We start from the raw sequence: 13,684 nt of genomic DNA, 5'->3' as shown, positions 1-13,684 counted from the left end.
GGGGAGGCTGGCAGAGCCGGGGCAGGGTGGGGGGTCCGCCCCTGGTTCTCCTTTCTACTCCAGAGCTATCAGTCATCTACAATCAAGTAGGGTTTGTCTGTCTGTTTTGGGATCTACTAGACATTTTCTAAGGAAAATAACAAATTTGGCCCCCCCCACTCCACAGTGAAACCTGTGAGAGCCGGAACTCGACGGGACGGCCCTGTTTTTCCAGGTCTCGCAAGTTTTCTGCCTTTGACAGGGTGCAGTCACTTTTCTACAGCTCTCTATTTAGTGGAAAATATCTGCATTTTCCTTCTCAACAGGTTTTCGCCTTACACAGGTTCCGGCTTTCCAAGGCTTGACTGTAGGATAATCCCCAGCATAAGCAAACCTGGGCCGAGCCCTGGGGCTTCAGTGACTGACTGTTCACCAGCTGCGGTGGATTGGTTACTTTTGTGTGTGGCCTTTCTAGCCATGGTCTTGTAACTCCCGCCCCGGTGACTGTGTGACAGGGTAATTGTGGCCTACCAAGGGGACTGGTCAGTTTTGCCTTAAAAGAGCCAATTCCAGAACAGAGAGGAGGAGCCCGCCACCACCAAGGAAGGAGAGACCCGCAGCAGAGACCCGGCAGGAGACATTGTGGTGGGCTTCCTGGCCCACAGAGAGAAAGCTGGGTGCCTTTGGGCAGAGGTGTAGGGCCAGGGAGAGGTGTGCCTGCAAGCATGGCTGGGAAGAGGCTGTCCTGATGGAAGAACTGTGTCTTGAGTGTTCCTGAGCCTGAATTGTAACTTGCTACTTCCCCTAATAAGCCCCATAATCATGAGTGTGGTCTGTGAGTTCTATGTGGCCACTGCAATGAATTATTAAACCCAGCAAAGAAGTAGAGAGTGCCATGGGAGGGATGGTTGGTGTCAGAATTGGTAAAGATGGTGGAGAGAGGAGGCATGTCTGGCCTTCACCTCATGGGAGTCCGCCTTGTGCTGCTGAGCCTGGTTCTCCTTTCCCCTTGTGGGGTTACAGGAAGTCAGACATTGCCCCATGCTGTTTTTACACCAGCCCTCAGTTCTACCGACTATCAAATAGTAACTCTGGCTAACGGACAACATTCTGAAAGCTAGAGAAGTGCTCAGGAAAGTTCCTGAGAGTTCAGACTGCCAATTCACCTGGCTGTCAATGGGAATGCCCACCCCAACTTCGTCTCTGAGCCTCCCACGGCAGAGGGGAATCCAGAGCCCATTCCTGTCCAATCCTATGTGAAAGGTTCCTATTAGACTAATCCGGGGCCCCCCAGCCCTGCCTTCCACAACCAGCCACATCGCTTTCTATTAATACAGCTGCTCTCCTGCCTATAGGAAGGAGCCGCTCATTTCGGCCTTCTGTGCACAACATTTCAGACATTTTTTTTAAACAGTCACCGGTCAGCCAATGACTGCTGAGATACCCCATGCCGAGAACTGTTACCATGGTGAAGAACTTTCAAAATCTCTCCCTAGCTCTTTCCGTCACTGTTCCACTGCTTTTGAGTCTCCGTATACTAATGATTCTAGTTACAAAGTCACAACCTAAATGTTGCACTTACACACCCACAAAAAAGTGTGAACAGAACTCTTGAAGGTGGCACCTAGCTCCTAAACTGGGAGATTTCAAAGTTTCCCAAAGAACACAGTCTGACTATGGGTATGAACACTTACGGAACAGGTGGGAGCTCAGGCTCTGGGGAGGTTCGCTGCTGGTTCAAGTGTTCAAAATCAAGGGCCTCGATGAAGGCGTGGAGCCGACCCCTCGGCCAGCACTTCAGTAGAACCACCGGGCCCCCACCTCCACAGGCATGCTGTGTACCTTTAAGGATCAAAGGGGCCAACACGGGAAGTACCCAATTCTATCAAAATTCACCACGCTGGCCCCGCAATGCAGACCTGCAGAGTTGCCCATATTTAGGCATTTACGGTTCACTCTCCCACTACATGTTCAAAACAACATGACTTCATTTCCTGCTCTCTCAGCAGCATCCACATCAGAGCCAAATCTCACAATAACCTTGAAATTACTCCAAACCTCCCCTGGTTCTGAAACAAGGCCCAAGTAAGGATTTCAAAAACAAATGCCACCCTGGTCCTGAAAGTGCCAGCAGAACAGCAGGCCTCTCTGCTTTCAGCTCCGTCTCCAACACCACGCTCCCCAGCCAGGCGGATTCTAGACAGAGGAACAAAGCCTTCCAAGGGGCCTTCAGAAGCTGTGTCTTGGTTTCCTTGGTGACTGTGTCGTCACCAGTTGGCAGGCCCAAAGCCAAATCATCATAGCAACCCGTTTTTTCCCAGTACTTATCAGCACTTTCTGAAAGCAAAATCAGGCCCCAACAGAGGTTCCTGTAAGCAGTTCCTATCTTTTGTGTCTAAAGCCATGAATAAAGTTTAAAGAGGACGTTTCCTGCTTAGAAATTGAGATCACGTGTATTGTACAAACTAGACACAGAGCAGCTAGAGACTGTGCCATATTTGTGAATTCCCAGCACCCAGCGCTAAAAAAAGGTTCCTCGAACTGAGTCCAGTGTAAACTAAAATAAACTACAAACACTGAACTTGTCATTTACAGCTAGCACAAAAAGCCCCCCACCCCCCTACACTGGTAGACTGTTAACGCCCCCCCTCACTCCGCCCATGCCTCCTGGTGTCCACATAGCCCCTCACACACAGACTCTAGGCTCGGTCATGGGAACTCTGGCCAATGAGATACCCACAAACGTGAAACAAACAAGAATTTGATAAAACACACTTTAGCACTGGAGCTGCTTCTTGGAACTCGATCTTGTAAAGCCCTGTCTAGCCTCCCAGCAGGATGAAGGCCACGTGGTAGCGAGCCAAGGAACACTGGTTGACAGCAGCACCATCCACCCAACAAATCTGAGCAAGCCTACCTGGGCTGGGCATCCCACCAAGCAGCACATGACTGCAACTCAGGAGCAACCCGCTGAGCCGCCCCGTGAGCAACAGAGCTGGCTGGTGTCTTAGCCACTGCAGTTTGAAACACCCATCACCACCACTCACTGCAGTGAAGAGCACAGGGGCGGGACAGGAGGAAGAGATTGAGAAGAGAAAAAAAGGGGATTAATGAGTAAAAGAGTACCCATAAGTTTTGAGAGGGAGAGAAGGAGAAAGCATTTGTCAAGAGCAGGAACTATCAGAAGTGGTCTAACAAAAATTTCCGTTACAATTACTCAGCTTCTGGGTCATGGTTTCACTGGATAGCCCAGTTAACTGGCCTAATAACGTGTTTAGTGCTTCTGTTCTACCTCCTAGTTCACTGTGTAGTGCCTGGAGTCTTAAAAGCCTGCAAGTGGCCATCCAAGGCACAACAACTGCTCTCTATATGCCTGGAACAACAGAGGAAGGAGTCAGGAATAAGAGGATATAGAATGTGTGGCTAATTGCCTCCATGAACAACTGCCTCCTCTGCCATGAGACCAGAAGAACCAGGATGGTGCCCACCTACTATCACTGAACATTTTGATCAAAGACTCCATAGAAGAATCCTGATCAAAAGCGGGAAAATGCAGAACAGAATTTTAAAGACTCATGGGCTCCAGACTTCCTGGAGCCGTGGAGGGTGGATGAACCCCTGAAACTATTGCCCTGAGATAACCACCTTCAAGCCTTAAACCAAAAATATCCCCTGAAGTCTTCTTAAAACCAAACAATAGTTCAGCTTAACTAGCAAAATATGCCTGCCATGAGTATTATGCTCTTTTCAGAACTATCTACAGTAGTCCTCCTTTAGCTGTGGGGGATACGTTCCAAGAAGACCCCCAGTGGATGCCTGAAACTGCATAGTACCACATTCTATATATACTATGCTTTTTCCTATATGTACATACCTACATTAAAGTTTAATTTATAAATTAGACACACTAAGAGATTAACATATTAAAATAAGGGTTACCTGAACCCAAGCACTGTGATACGAGGCAGCCACTAAGTGACGATAGGCGGGTAGCGTGTACAGCCGGGACACGCTGGACTAAGGGATGATTCGACTCCCGACAGGATGGAGCTGTACTATGTGAGATTCATCACGCTACTCAGAACAGCGTGCAATTTAAAACTCATGACCTGTTTATTTCTGGAATTTTCCATTTAATATTTTCAGACCACGACTGACTGCAGGTAACTGAAACTCGCAGTAGGGGGCACTAGTGTATACGGGATCAAATTGATGACACCAACTTGAAAGATTAGAGAAGAACCTTAGGGGGCAGTTGAGTTTATGTTAATGGGGGAGGAATAACTCAGAAAAGGAAGGTGAGGATGGCTGCACAACTCAAAGAATGTCATCAATGTCACTACATTGTACGTGTACAAACTGCTGAATTGGTGTATGGTTCACGGTGTATATTCTCAACAACAACAATAAAATTGGGGAAAAAAAAAGACTCAGCTCCTCTAGTGAGGACATGGGATCAGGAAAAAAAAGCCAATTCAAAGCAGCTGGGTGGGTGGTTTAGCCTTTTGACGCAAGAAGCAAGACGGTCGTTAGGGCACCTAACATCAATTTGTCAGAAAGTTCCTGCTGACTGCGCAGAATAGCATCATGGAGCATTTTTTGAAGAAATCCTGGGTCATCTACGCTCTCAATGGCACAGAAGACAATACTGTCTGGGAAAACGTGGACAAAGAGCTGTTCAGAGTCGCTGGACTCAGAACACGAAATCATGCATGCCATAATTTATTTTGCTTCTATTTTTCTTTTTATGTATGTACAATACTGATGTGATAAAAAAAAAACCTATGTCTAAATTACTCTAAAATAGACCTTTCAATGAATATAAATATTCTAAATGATAAAAAATAAAATAAAATGTAGCTTCTGATTTATTATATTGGGAGTGGAAATGCAAATTCTCAGCAGGGGTTCGAACCTGAACCGAGCCCTGATTTAAATTCCGCACCACTTTTCCAAGGCAGTCACCCCAAGAATATACCAGTTTAGGCAAAGTTCTGGTAAAATTTAATCTTAGCCATTACAAGCAAGGGATCTTCAGGATGAACTGTTTTCTTCGATTTACAGGAAACACAAAACCTTAATTTGAACTGATCACTGAGAATAAATCACGACAAAAAAGGTACTTATTTTGTAATGCTCAAAATGACCAGTGCCAAGAGTCGCCCAAACCAAGAAAACCTACCACTAATAAATTTCAAGGAAACATTTTCGTTCAAAAGGCAACATTAATTACTGCCACTTTTTGAGCCCTTATTATATTCGAGGAAAAGTGCTAGGCACTCTACATGCATTATCTCATTTAATCCTCTCAATAACCTTATGAAGTGGATACTATTATTATCGCTCACTTTCCACCCTGAGGGTAGGGCACCTGGCCAAGGCCTGACACTGCACCCAGTCTCCATGGTAGTCTTACGCGTTTTTTCCTAACATCAATGCTGCTCAGAATGGCAGGCACATCGGATATTTCACTGGGAACGCTGCCACCCGTTAAGGTTCTCACTGTTTAATGTTTGTGCATCAGATGTGACATGTCACATAACTTAAGGAGGCACATTATTTAGCGATGAGCCACTGACGGTGAAACACACCAAAATGGAGGCCAAGGCATGCTGACCACCAGTATTCCTCTACCCTGAGCGAAGCGAGAGATGGTCTAGAACACACACCTCCAATGGAGCTTAAATTCACAGAATTTTCGAGCTGGGGGTGGAGCTTAAACTCAGAATTTTCGAGCTGGGGGTGGAGCTTAAACTCAGAATTTTCGAGCTGGGGGACCTTAAAGATCATGTAGTGCCAAGCACTCTAATTTTATAGACGTGAAAACTGAGCCCCCGAGAGGCAAAGTGACCTGGGCAAGGTTCCCACCGTGTTAGCGACAGCCACACTAAGTCCTGGCTCATGTCCTATACCCCTTCCACTACACAGGCCCTGCCCTGTCCACTGTGATTCCAAACCCGCATCTCAGGCACTCATTTATACCTCCTCACCACCAACTCTTCCCAAATCACAAGCCCCAGTTTGGCTCATCTGCAATTTCACCTGCTTCTTCTTTCTCCATTAAGTCTCTAGAGATGCTAAGAAGAGCAACAGCAGCCATTAGGAAGATACCAGAAGCAGGAAGCAGCTTTGGGCAAAACAGCCTAAATACAGCGTTCTGTTTAGTCTACGCTGGCTTATCACACAACTGTCCTGGTTAACTTTGGCAGGAACAGATAAGGAGGCCTCAACAGGGGCAAACAACGCCAGACTCAAGAGGACATTTCTCAGGCATGAAGAAGCTTCAGGCTCCTTGGGGGAAGGAAGCAGGGTAGAGTAGAAAGAGCCCCACACGAGAAGCTAAACTGACCTCTAAGGTAACTTTTGGAGCCCTCGTGGCACAGTGCTTAAGAGCTCGGCTGCTAACCGAAAGGCTGGTAGTTCGAATCCAACAGCCGCTCCTTGGAAACCCTAGGGGACACTCCTCTGTCCTATAGGGTCAGTCGACAGCAATGGGTTTGGTTTTGGTTTAAGGTAACTTTGAACCTAGTTCTAAGTTATCATGAACTTCTAACTTTAACTTATAAGTTAAAGGCCTAGTTGTACTACTTAATACCTGATCAGGTTACTTACTCTCTCTGAGCCTCCATTTCTGAAAACCCAAAATAATACCTACACCTCATAGGGTTGGTGGCAGCATTAACTGGGGTAACATTTAGAAGAACCAAGCCTGGAACAGTGCGCTTCCTCACCACAGGTGTGTGTGTCAACAGATTTAATTAATTAAAATTAAAAACCCAGTTTCTCAGTCACACGAGCCACACTGCAAGTGCTCGGCAGGTGGCTGGAGAGCACAGAAGCAGAAGAGTTGTATCATCACACAGTTCTGCTTACAGCACTATCCTGGAGTCTCCCTCTCGCCCTCCTAAGTCCAGACTTCGACAAACAAAAGTCCTGTTGATTTTCCTTCCTAAATTCCCCTCTAATCCATACCCTATGCCACTGCCTTAAAGCCCTCACAACTTCTTGTCTGCACTACTGACCACCACCCTGCTTCTGGGGTCAGCTCATCTAATCCCTCACTGTCTCCAGAGTGGCATTTCTGATGCAAAACATCTGAACTTGTCTCCTCTGCTTCACCGGCTTTCCATTTCCTCAGGACACCCAGGCCAGCATCCAAACCCTTGGTGCTCTTGTCCTATCTCTGAGAACCAGCCCATTCCTCCTGCGTGGATGGTAGGCTCACACCCCACTGACAAACTCAAAGGTGACCCCATGCCCCGTGGGGTGAAGGACATGACCCCGCCTAACGGGAGCAAGAAGTTCCCAGAGTCAATTCCCAGGCAGAAATCTGTAGGATCAGACAGGAAAGAAATGGAACACCAGTCTCTGGAGTCTAGACTTTAAGAAGCTTGAGGAAGCCACAGTCTCCACTGCCACTACCTTGGTCCAGGTCACCTCCATCGCCCGCGTGGTCTTGCTTCCCCCAAACAATTCTCCCCACTACAGCCAGAGCGACTGTTCAAAACCACACAAATGACATCTACTCCCCTATTTGAACCCTCAGTGGCCTGGCATTCCCACAAAGTCCCAAACCCTCCACTTGGTTCAGAAGCTGGCTCCCAGGCTTTGGTCCCGACCCACCACCCCCAGCCCTTCCTGCCCTCCCCCTCGTACACCCTGTGCCCTGCTGAGCTCCCAGTTTCTCCCCTTCCTGTCTCCCCTGTGGGACACTGTCCTCAATCCTCTCCACTGGCCAGGTCCCACCCACCTTCAGTCTCAGCTGGGTCACCCCACACTCAGGGTCTGGGGTGGAGGCAGTAATTCCAGACAGAGAGTGCCAAGACACGACAGGCCTCAGTGAGGAGGCTGAGGTCTTCTCACTGAAGGCGTCCTCCAATAGCAGCATTGGAAAGTTGGATTTGACCTTCACTTGAGAGGCCACACTCCAGGGCTTCCTGAATCCGGGTGCTCCGGCACGCCTCCCTGCCTTTTCACGCGCTCTCCGCCTCACCTGGATTAACCCTGGCAAACAGCTCCTGCACCTCAATCTTCGAAAATCAGCTCACCTGTTACCTGTCACGTCCTCTCCTCCTAGAAGCCCTCCCTAATGCTACCCCTTCCTATGAAATCTGACCCCCACCCAGCTGGGTTCAACACCACTATACTATTATCATCGCCATATAAAAACTACCTACTTGTCTAACCGCCCCTCCAACTAGGCCCTACAAGCAGGGGCTGTGTCATCTTTACCTCCGGTGCCAATTCCTGGAACCTCTCAGGCATTCGAAAAGCTGTTACCCCCATGAATAAAAAAGTTACGACCCGGAGACAACCTAAAAGCACCCTGATTCGCCCCGATGCTTCCAGCTGCTTAGTTCTGCCTCCCTCCAATCCATCGGAATCTACCGCTGTCGCCCTCTCTAGACTGCTCCCTGGGCCACGTGAGCCTCACCAAAGAGCATTAAAAGTTAAACACTGTCCCTTCTTCGGCTTCAAGGCAACAGTAAACACAAATACAAATGGAGGCAGGGAAGTCACACCCTGCGCTTGGCTATACAGTGGCCATCCGGGTGATCCACCACAGGGCTAGACTTCTTCTGGATTATCAATAAGAATTCACAAACCCCAGGAATACTTTCATGGACGCCCCGCAAGTCCACGGACCTCAAGTTTGAGAAACCCTGCCCTAAATGGCGAAGGGGCCGAAAGACGACTATGAACCGAGAAGCTGAAGGGTGGTGTGGAGTCCCGGGGGTCTCCTCGGGTCTCAGCAGCAATGGGACCAAAGACCGCCACCCAGGGAAGGTGGAGGAGTCTACGGAGCCAGGGCCCCCGGGGGACGGGGAGGTGATTCTGAGGCGGTCTGGGGGCAGGGTGGGGGCAGGGAGGGATCGTGAACGGTCCTAAGGGAATCTTGAGGGTTTCGGGAACCGAGTCCTGAGAGGCCGCGGGGTCCTGAGGTGGCAGAGGTCCTCAGGGGGTCCCAGAGGCGGCCGAAGGTTGGTCTCCGGCGCCAGGGGTCCCGAACGCGGGTGGGGCGGATCCTGAGGGGTTCTCGGGGGCCTGGGGTCCTGAGAAGGGGCGGGGGCGGATCCTCAGGGGTTCGCGGGGGCCAGGGTCCTGCAGGGGCCAGGACGGATCCTGACGAGGTCTCAGAGGCTGCGTTCCCTGGGGAATGTTGGGGGGGGTCTCGGGAGCCGAGGGGTGTCGGGCCCCTGAAGTGACCGGATATCCCGAGAGTGTCCGGGGGCCTGAGGGGGCCGGGGCGGCTCCCAGGGTCTCGGGGTCCTGAGGGCCTGGTGGTGCGGGCACCCCGGGCCGCCCCCGAGCCGACCCCCTCACCTGCGGCGCCACCGAGACGCTGGTCGGAGCTCGCGCTCCCGCCGCCTCCTCCTCCGCTGCCGACGCCGTCCCCCGGTCTAGCGCTGGGCGGGGCGGGTAGGGCGGCCTGCCGGGAGGCGCTGCGCGCGCACCCAGGCCCGGCCGGAGCCGGACGCCGCGCGGCCTGCAGCCGCGACGCCCACGTTAGCCGGCGGCGGCGCGCCTTCGACCTTCCCCCACGCGTCAGCGCTCGCCGCGCGAAGGTTCCGCCCCGAAACCAACGGCCCGCCGCTGCCAGAGGCCCCGGCGCAGGCGGGGGGCGGGGCCAGAGTGCGCGTCCCACCTTCTCCGCTCGAGCCCCGCCCCTGGAGGGCCCGCCCCCGCGGGGATACGGCGCAGGCGCAATGGGGCGCGTGGACGAGCTCGCGCTTTGGAACCGGCGCCGAAGCCCAGTCTGCTCGCGGCTCGCCGTTGCGATTCAGTCTTCTCATGTGCGAAGTGGGGCAGGCGCACTTTGTATGGAAAGCGCCGCTCTGCAGCCATGTCCTGCAGCATGCTCACGCGCAGCTTCGGTCTTCAAACCGGAGGTCCCGGGTCCCAGGCACGCCCTGCTTGCCAAAGCCCCGACCCCCTAAAGTAGCTAGTCCCCCCGCCCCGCGCCCCCAGCCCCGCTTTCTTTTCTGGCAGAGTGTTTGGTACTATCTGAAATCACGCACACCTGTTGTCTTTCTCCCACGGGGCTGGCGGTGAGAGCCGGCGCCTCTTCTGCCTCGTTCACCCCTGGGCTCCAAGAGCTAGGACGGGGCAGAGCACACGATCAGGGCTCACATACTCGCGACGCCTGACGTTGAGAGCGGTGTTCCTCTTGCTATCCCCCCATCAAGAAATACGCTTCCCAGGAGGCTGAGACCGGGCCCAGCTTGGTTTCGGATCCCAGTCTACCACGTGAGGCGCTGTGAGCTCTCACCTGTGACCCAGGTTCTGCGACTGTAGAACAGGATGACGCTAGTACCCGCCTCTCGATGTTGCTGAGAGGACTAAATGAGATCACTCATTTCTGGGTTTGGCACAGGGACACGCACAGAGTCAGTGTCCCCGAGTGATCGTATTACTCAGGTGTGCTCCTTCCCCTTTCTCTGCCCCCGGAAGCCTTTCCCTTCGCTGAACAAGACCACATCAGCTCAAAGCCACTTCCTCTTCCCAGACTTCTGCCATCGCCTGCCCTGCCCAAGCCAGAGTTAATTATTACTTCCTCCTCCTTGACTTTAAAATTGGCTGTTAATCTCCCGCAGCCCATCAAGCAAGGCCAGCATTTGTAAGGAGACTGATCTTGGGCGTTTCAGCAGCCTGTAAACTTTCAGGACCCAGAACACTGTGCCTCGGGTAGATACGGCATTGGTAGGCTTTCTCTGTGGTGCCAGGCAGGCACTTACCTACACACGTGGCACACTTTGGTTCAATTAGCCCTCTGAACAACCCTGTGAAGGAGGCACCATCACTGTCCCGTTAACAGAGGGGCAAGCTGGGAACCCTCCAGGTTGCCCAAACAATCCCCAGCTGGCACGCTTAACCACCACCGCATACAACTCCCCTCCCCCAGACATACGATTGAAATGCGGTACAATTCGGTTCATGAGCGCCTGGCTCCTGCGCTGGGTGCTGGGACCCTGGGCCTCAAGGAGCCCCCAGGCTGATGCTGGAGATTCTGGTGGCTAGGGACTGTCAGAGGCCAGCCCAAGGTGTGTGTGTGGGGAGGAAGGGGGCCCAGGCGGGGTGTCCTCTAAGGCCCAGGGTGGCACAGCCAGACTAACCAAATCCACAGAGCAGACCGTGCCCATAACCCTCCAGCCAAAGTCAGCCCTATCCGAGGCACAGGCTGGAGGCCACCCAAAAACTCTGCTGAGTGGCCTTACAAACAAGGCCAATAGAAGGGACACCTTAGGAACAAACTCCCCCCCCCCCCGCCCCCCATATCCCGGAGAGACGCAGCTTCTCTCCAGTTGTGGAAAATCACTGGGTGAAACGCTGCCACCTGGCCACCATGACCGTTCTCAGGGTAGATAAGGGGACGGATGTGGCAGGTCGGCAAGGGGCCAGCGTGACGTTGGTGTGCGGGGGTGTGTGTGTCACACATCACTGTGTGCTGCTGGGTGTAGGTGTCCACATCCTAGCTTCCACGAGGCCAGCTTGAGCTTGTCTTAGTCAGTATGTGTCGAAGGGGTGAATATGGGTGTGCTTAAGATGAAAATGACCAGCTCCCCAAGCGCAGGGACCAGCCTGATCCATTTCTGCATTGCAGGTGTTGTTGATGGCCACAGGGGCTGCCCTGTGAGTGTACCTGTGATGTGCATGTCGTGTGTGTGTATGCACCACTGTTTATTGTGCACCTACTGTGTGGGAGGAAACCCTGGTGGCGTAGTAGTTCAGAGCTATGGCTGCTAACCAAAAGGTCAGCAGTTCAAATCCACCAGGCACTCCTTGGAAACCCTATGGGGCAGTTCTACTCTGTCCTATAGGGTCGCTATGAGTTGGAATCGACTCGACGGCAATGGGTTTTGGTTTTTGGTACTAAGGTCCTTAGGTGGCACAAATGGTTTGTGCTCGACTGCTAACCTAAAGGTTGACAGTTCGAACTCACCCAGTGGTACTGCTGAAGGCCTGGTGATCTGCTGTTGAGATTACAGCCAAGAAAACCCTACAGAGCAGTTCCACTCGGTAACACAAGGAGCCCTGGCGGCACAGTGGTTAAGCACTTGGCTGCTAACTGAAAGGTCAGCAGTTTGAACCCGCCAGCTGCTCTGCAGGAGCAAGATGAGGCAGCCTTGGAAAACTTATGGGGCCGTTCTACTCTGTAACGGGTACTCTGTACCGCATGGGGTTGCCATGAGTAAGAATCAACTCCGTGGCAACTAACAAGAACTATGGACAAGGCACGATGCTGAACATTCCATACGCATAACGTATTTAATCCTCACAGCCACCCTATGCAGAGGGTGTTATTATTCCTCTTTCACAGACTGAAAAACAGACTCACGGGACTTACAGTGGGGGTCTGCTTGGGACTGGAGCAGAGGGCTCTCTGACACCTTGATTTCGGACTTCTGGCCTCCAGAACTGTGAGACAATACATTTCTGTTATTTTACCACCAGTTTGTAGGAATTTGTTACAGCAGCTCTAAGGAATAAATACACACCATTTGTTCCACTCCTAGGTATTCACCTGAGAGAAACAGAAGCATACGTCCATACAGAGACTTGTACACATGTTCATAACGACTTTATTTTTAATATGCCAAAACTGGAAGCAACCCAAATATCCACCAACAGGTGAATGACGGAGCAACAAACCAGGGTATAATCACACAATGGAACACTACTCAGCAAGAAAAAGGAACAAAATACAGATGCATGTAAGACCATGCACGAGTCTCGAAGTAATTCTGCTGAATGAAAAAAGCCACACAACAAAGAACCACTCTGTATCGTTCCACTTATGGAAAACTCTAGACCATGCAAATTACTCTTAAGTGACAGAACACAGATCAGTGGGGGTGGGGGTGGCGAGGGACAGGGACGGAGGTATTACAAAGAGGCACGAGGAATCTTTGGGGGTAGACTCTTGGAGGAGATAGATGTGTTGTCTTGATCCTAGTGTTGGTTTCATGGGGAGCATTATGGTGTTGGTGAAGAATATTGAATATACCATGGACTCCCAGAAGGAGGAACAAATCTGTCTTGGAAGAAGTACAGCTAGAAGGCTCATTAGAAGTGAGGATGGTGAGACTTCGTCTCATGTACTTCGGACAAGTTACCAGGAAGGACCAGTCCCTGGAGAAGGACATCATGTTTGGTAAAGTAGAGGGTCAGTGAAAAAGAGGAAGATCCTCAGTGAGATGGACTGACACAGTGGCTGCAATCACGGGCTCAAGCATAACAACGATTGTGAGGATGGTGCAGGACAAAAATACCTCGTCGGGGGGAGGGAGCTGTTGGCAAACAAATGTAGAAGGTGCCCATTATTGGTGTAAAATATGGGTTCAACCCGAGAAAGCCTGTGTTTTACCCATGAGACCAGATGTCTCTCCCAACAGAGTCTTACTGGGGACAAACAGGGACTAATACTTTCTAGGAAGATTGGAGACGCGTCACCAAGGAAGCTGAGTCCTGGCGCACAAATGGGTGGGGTGGTTATTCATTTGCTCACTCACTCGCTGCCCAAAACGTGTTTGCTCGCCTGGGATCCCTCAGCCTGGTTCCTTAGCTTTTGTATCACGAGCTGTTGCTAAGGTGGCTCCTTAGCTGGGAGTTCCGGTTTCCTGGAAGCCCTGATGGCGCAGCGGTTAAAGCGCTAAGCTGCTGAACAAAAAGTGAATGGTTCGAACCCACCAGCTGTTCCATGGGA

At 51.4% G+C, this 13,684-nt stretch overlaps 1 protein-coding gene across 5 annotated transcripts in view; it reads right to left on the bottom strand.

The window, feature by feature from the left end:
- The window catches only part of FAM118A (family with sequence similarity 118 member A), a 29,776-nt gene extending 19,374 nt beyond the window's left edge, over window positions 1-10,402 (bottom strand). For 2 of the 5 annotated variants that reach the window (XM_004380006.2, XM_023734617.1), the window contains exon 1: window positions 9,304-9,397. The gene's annotated coding sequence lies outside the window, so the exon portion shown is untranslated. Of the gene's footprint in view, window positions 1-1,673; window positions 3,350-9,303; window positions 9,398-9,998; window positions 10,080-10,249 lie in introns of those variants that run through there. The other 3 variants (XM_023734615.1, XM_023734616.1, XM_023734614.1) reach the window with 3 other exon arrangements.
- Window positions 10,403-13,684: the final 3,282 nt, after the last annotated feature.

Source organism: Trichechus manatus, unplaced genomic scaffold, assembly GCF_000243295.1.
Source record: "Trichechus manatus latirostris isolate Lorelei unplaced genomic scaffold, TriManLat1.0 scaffold00069, whole genome shotgun sequence".
Taxonomy (NCBI): domain Eukaryota; kingdom Metazoa; phylum Chordata; class Mammalia; order Sirenia; family Trichechidae; genus Trichechus; species Trichechus manatus.
The sequence above is the reverse complement of the archived record's forward strand: the minus strand, read 5'-3'. Positions and strand labels throughout refer to the sequence as shown.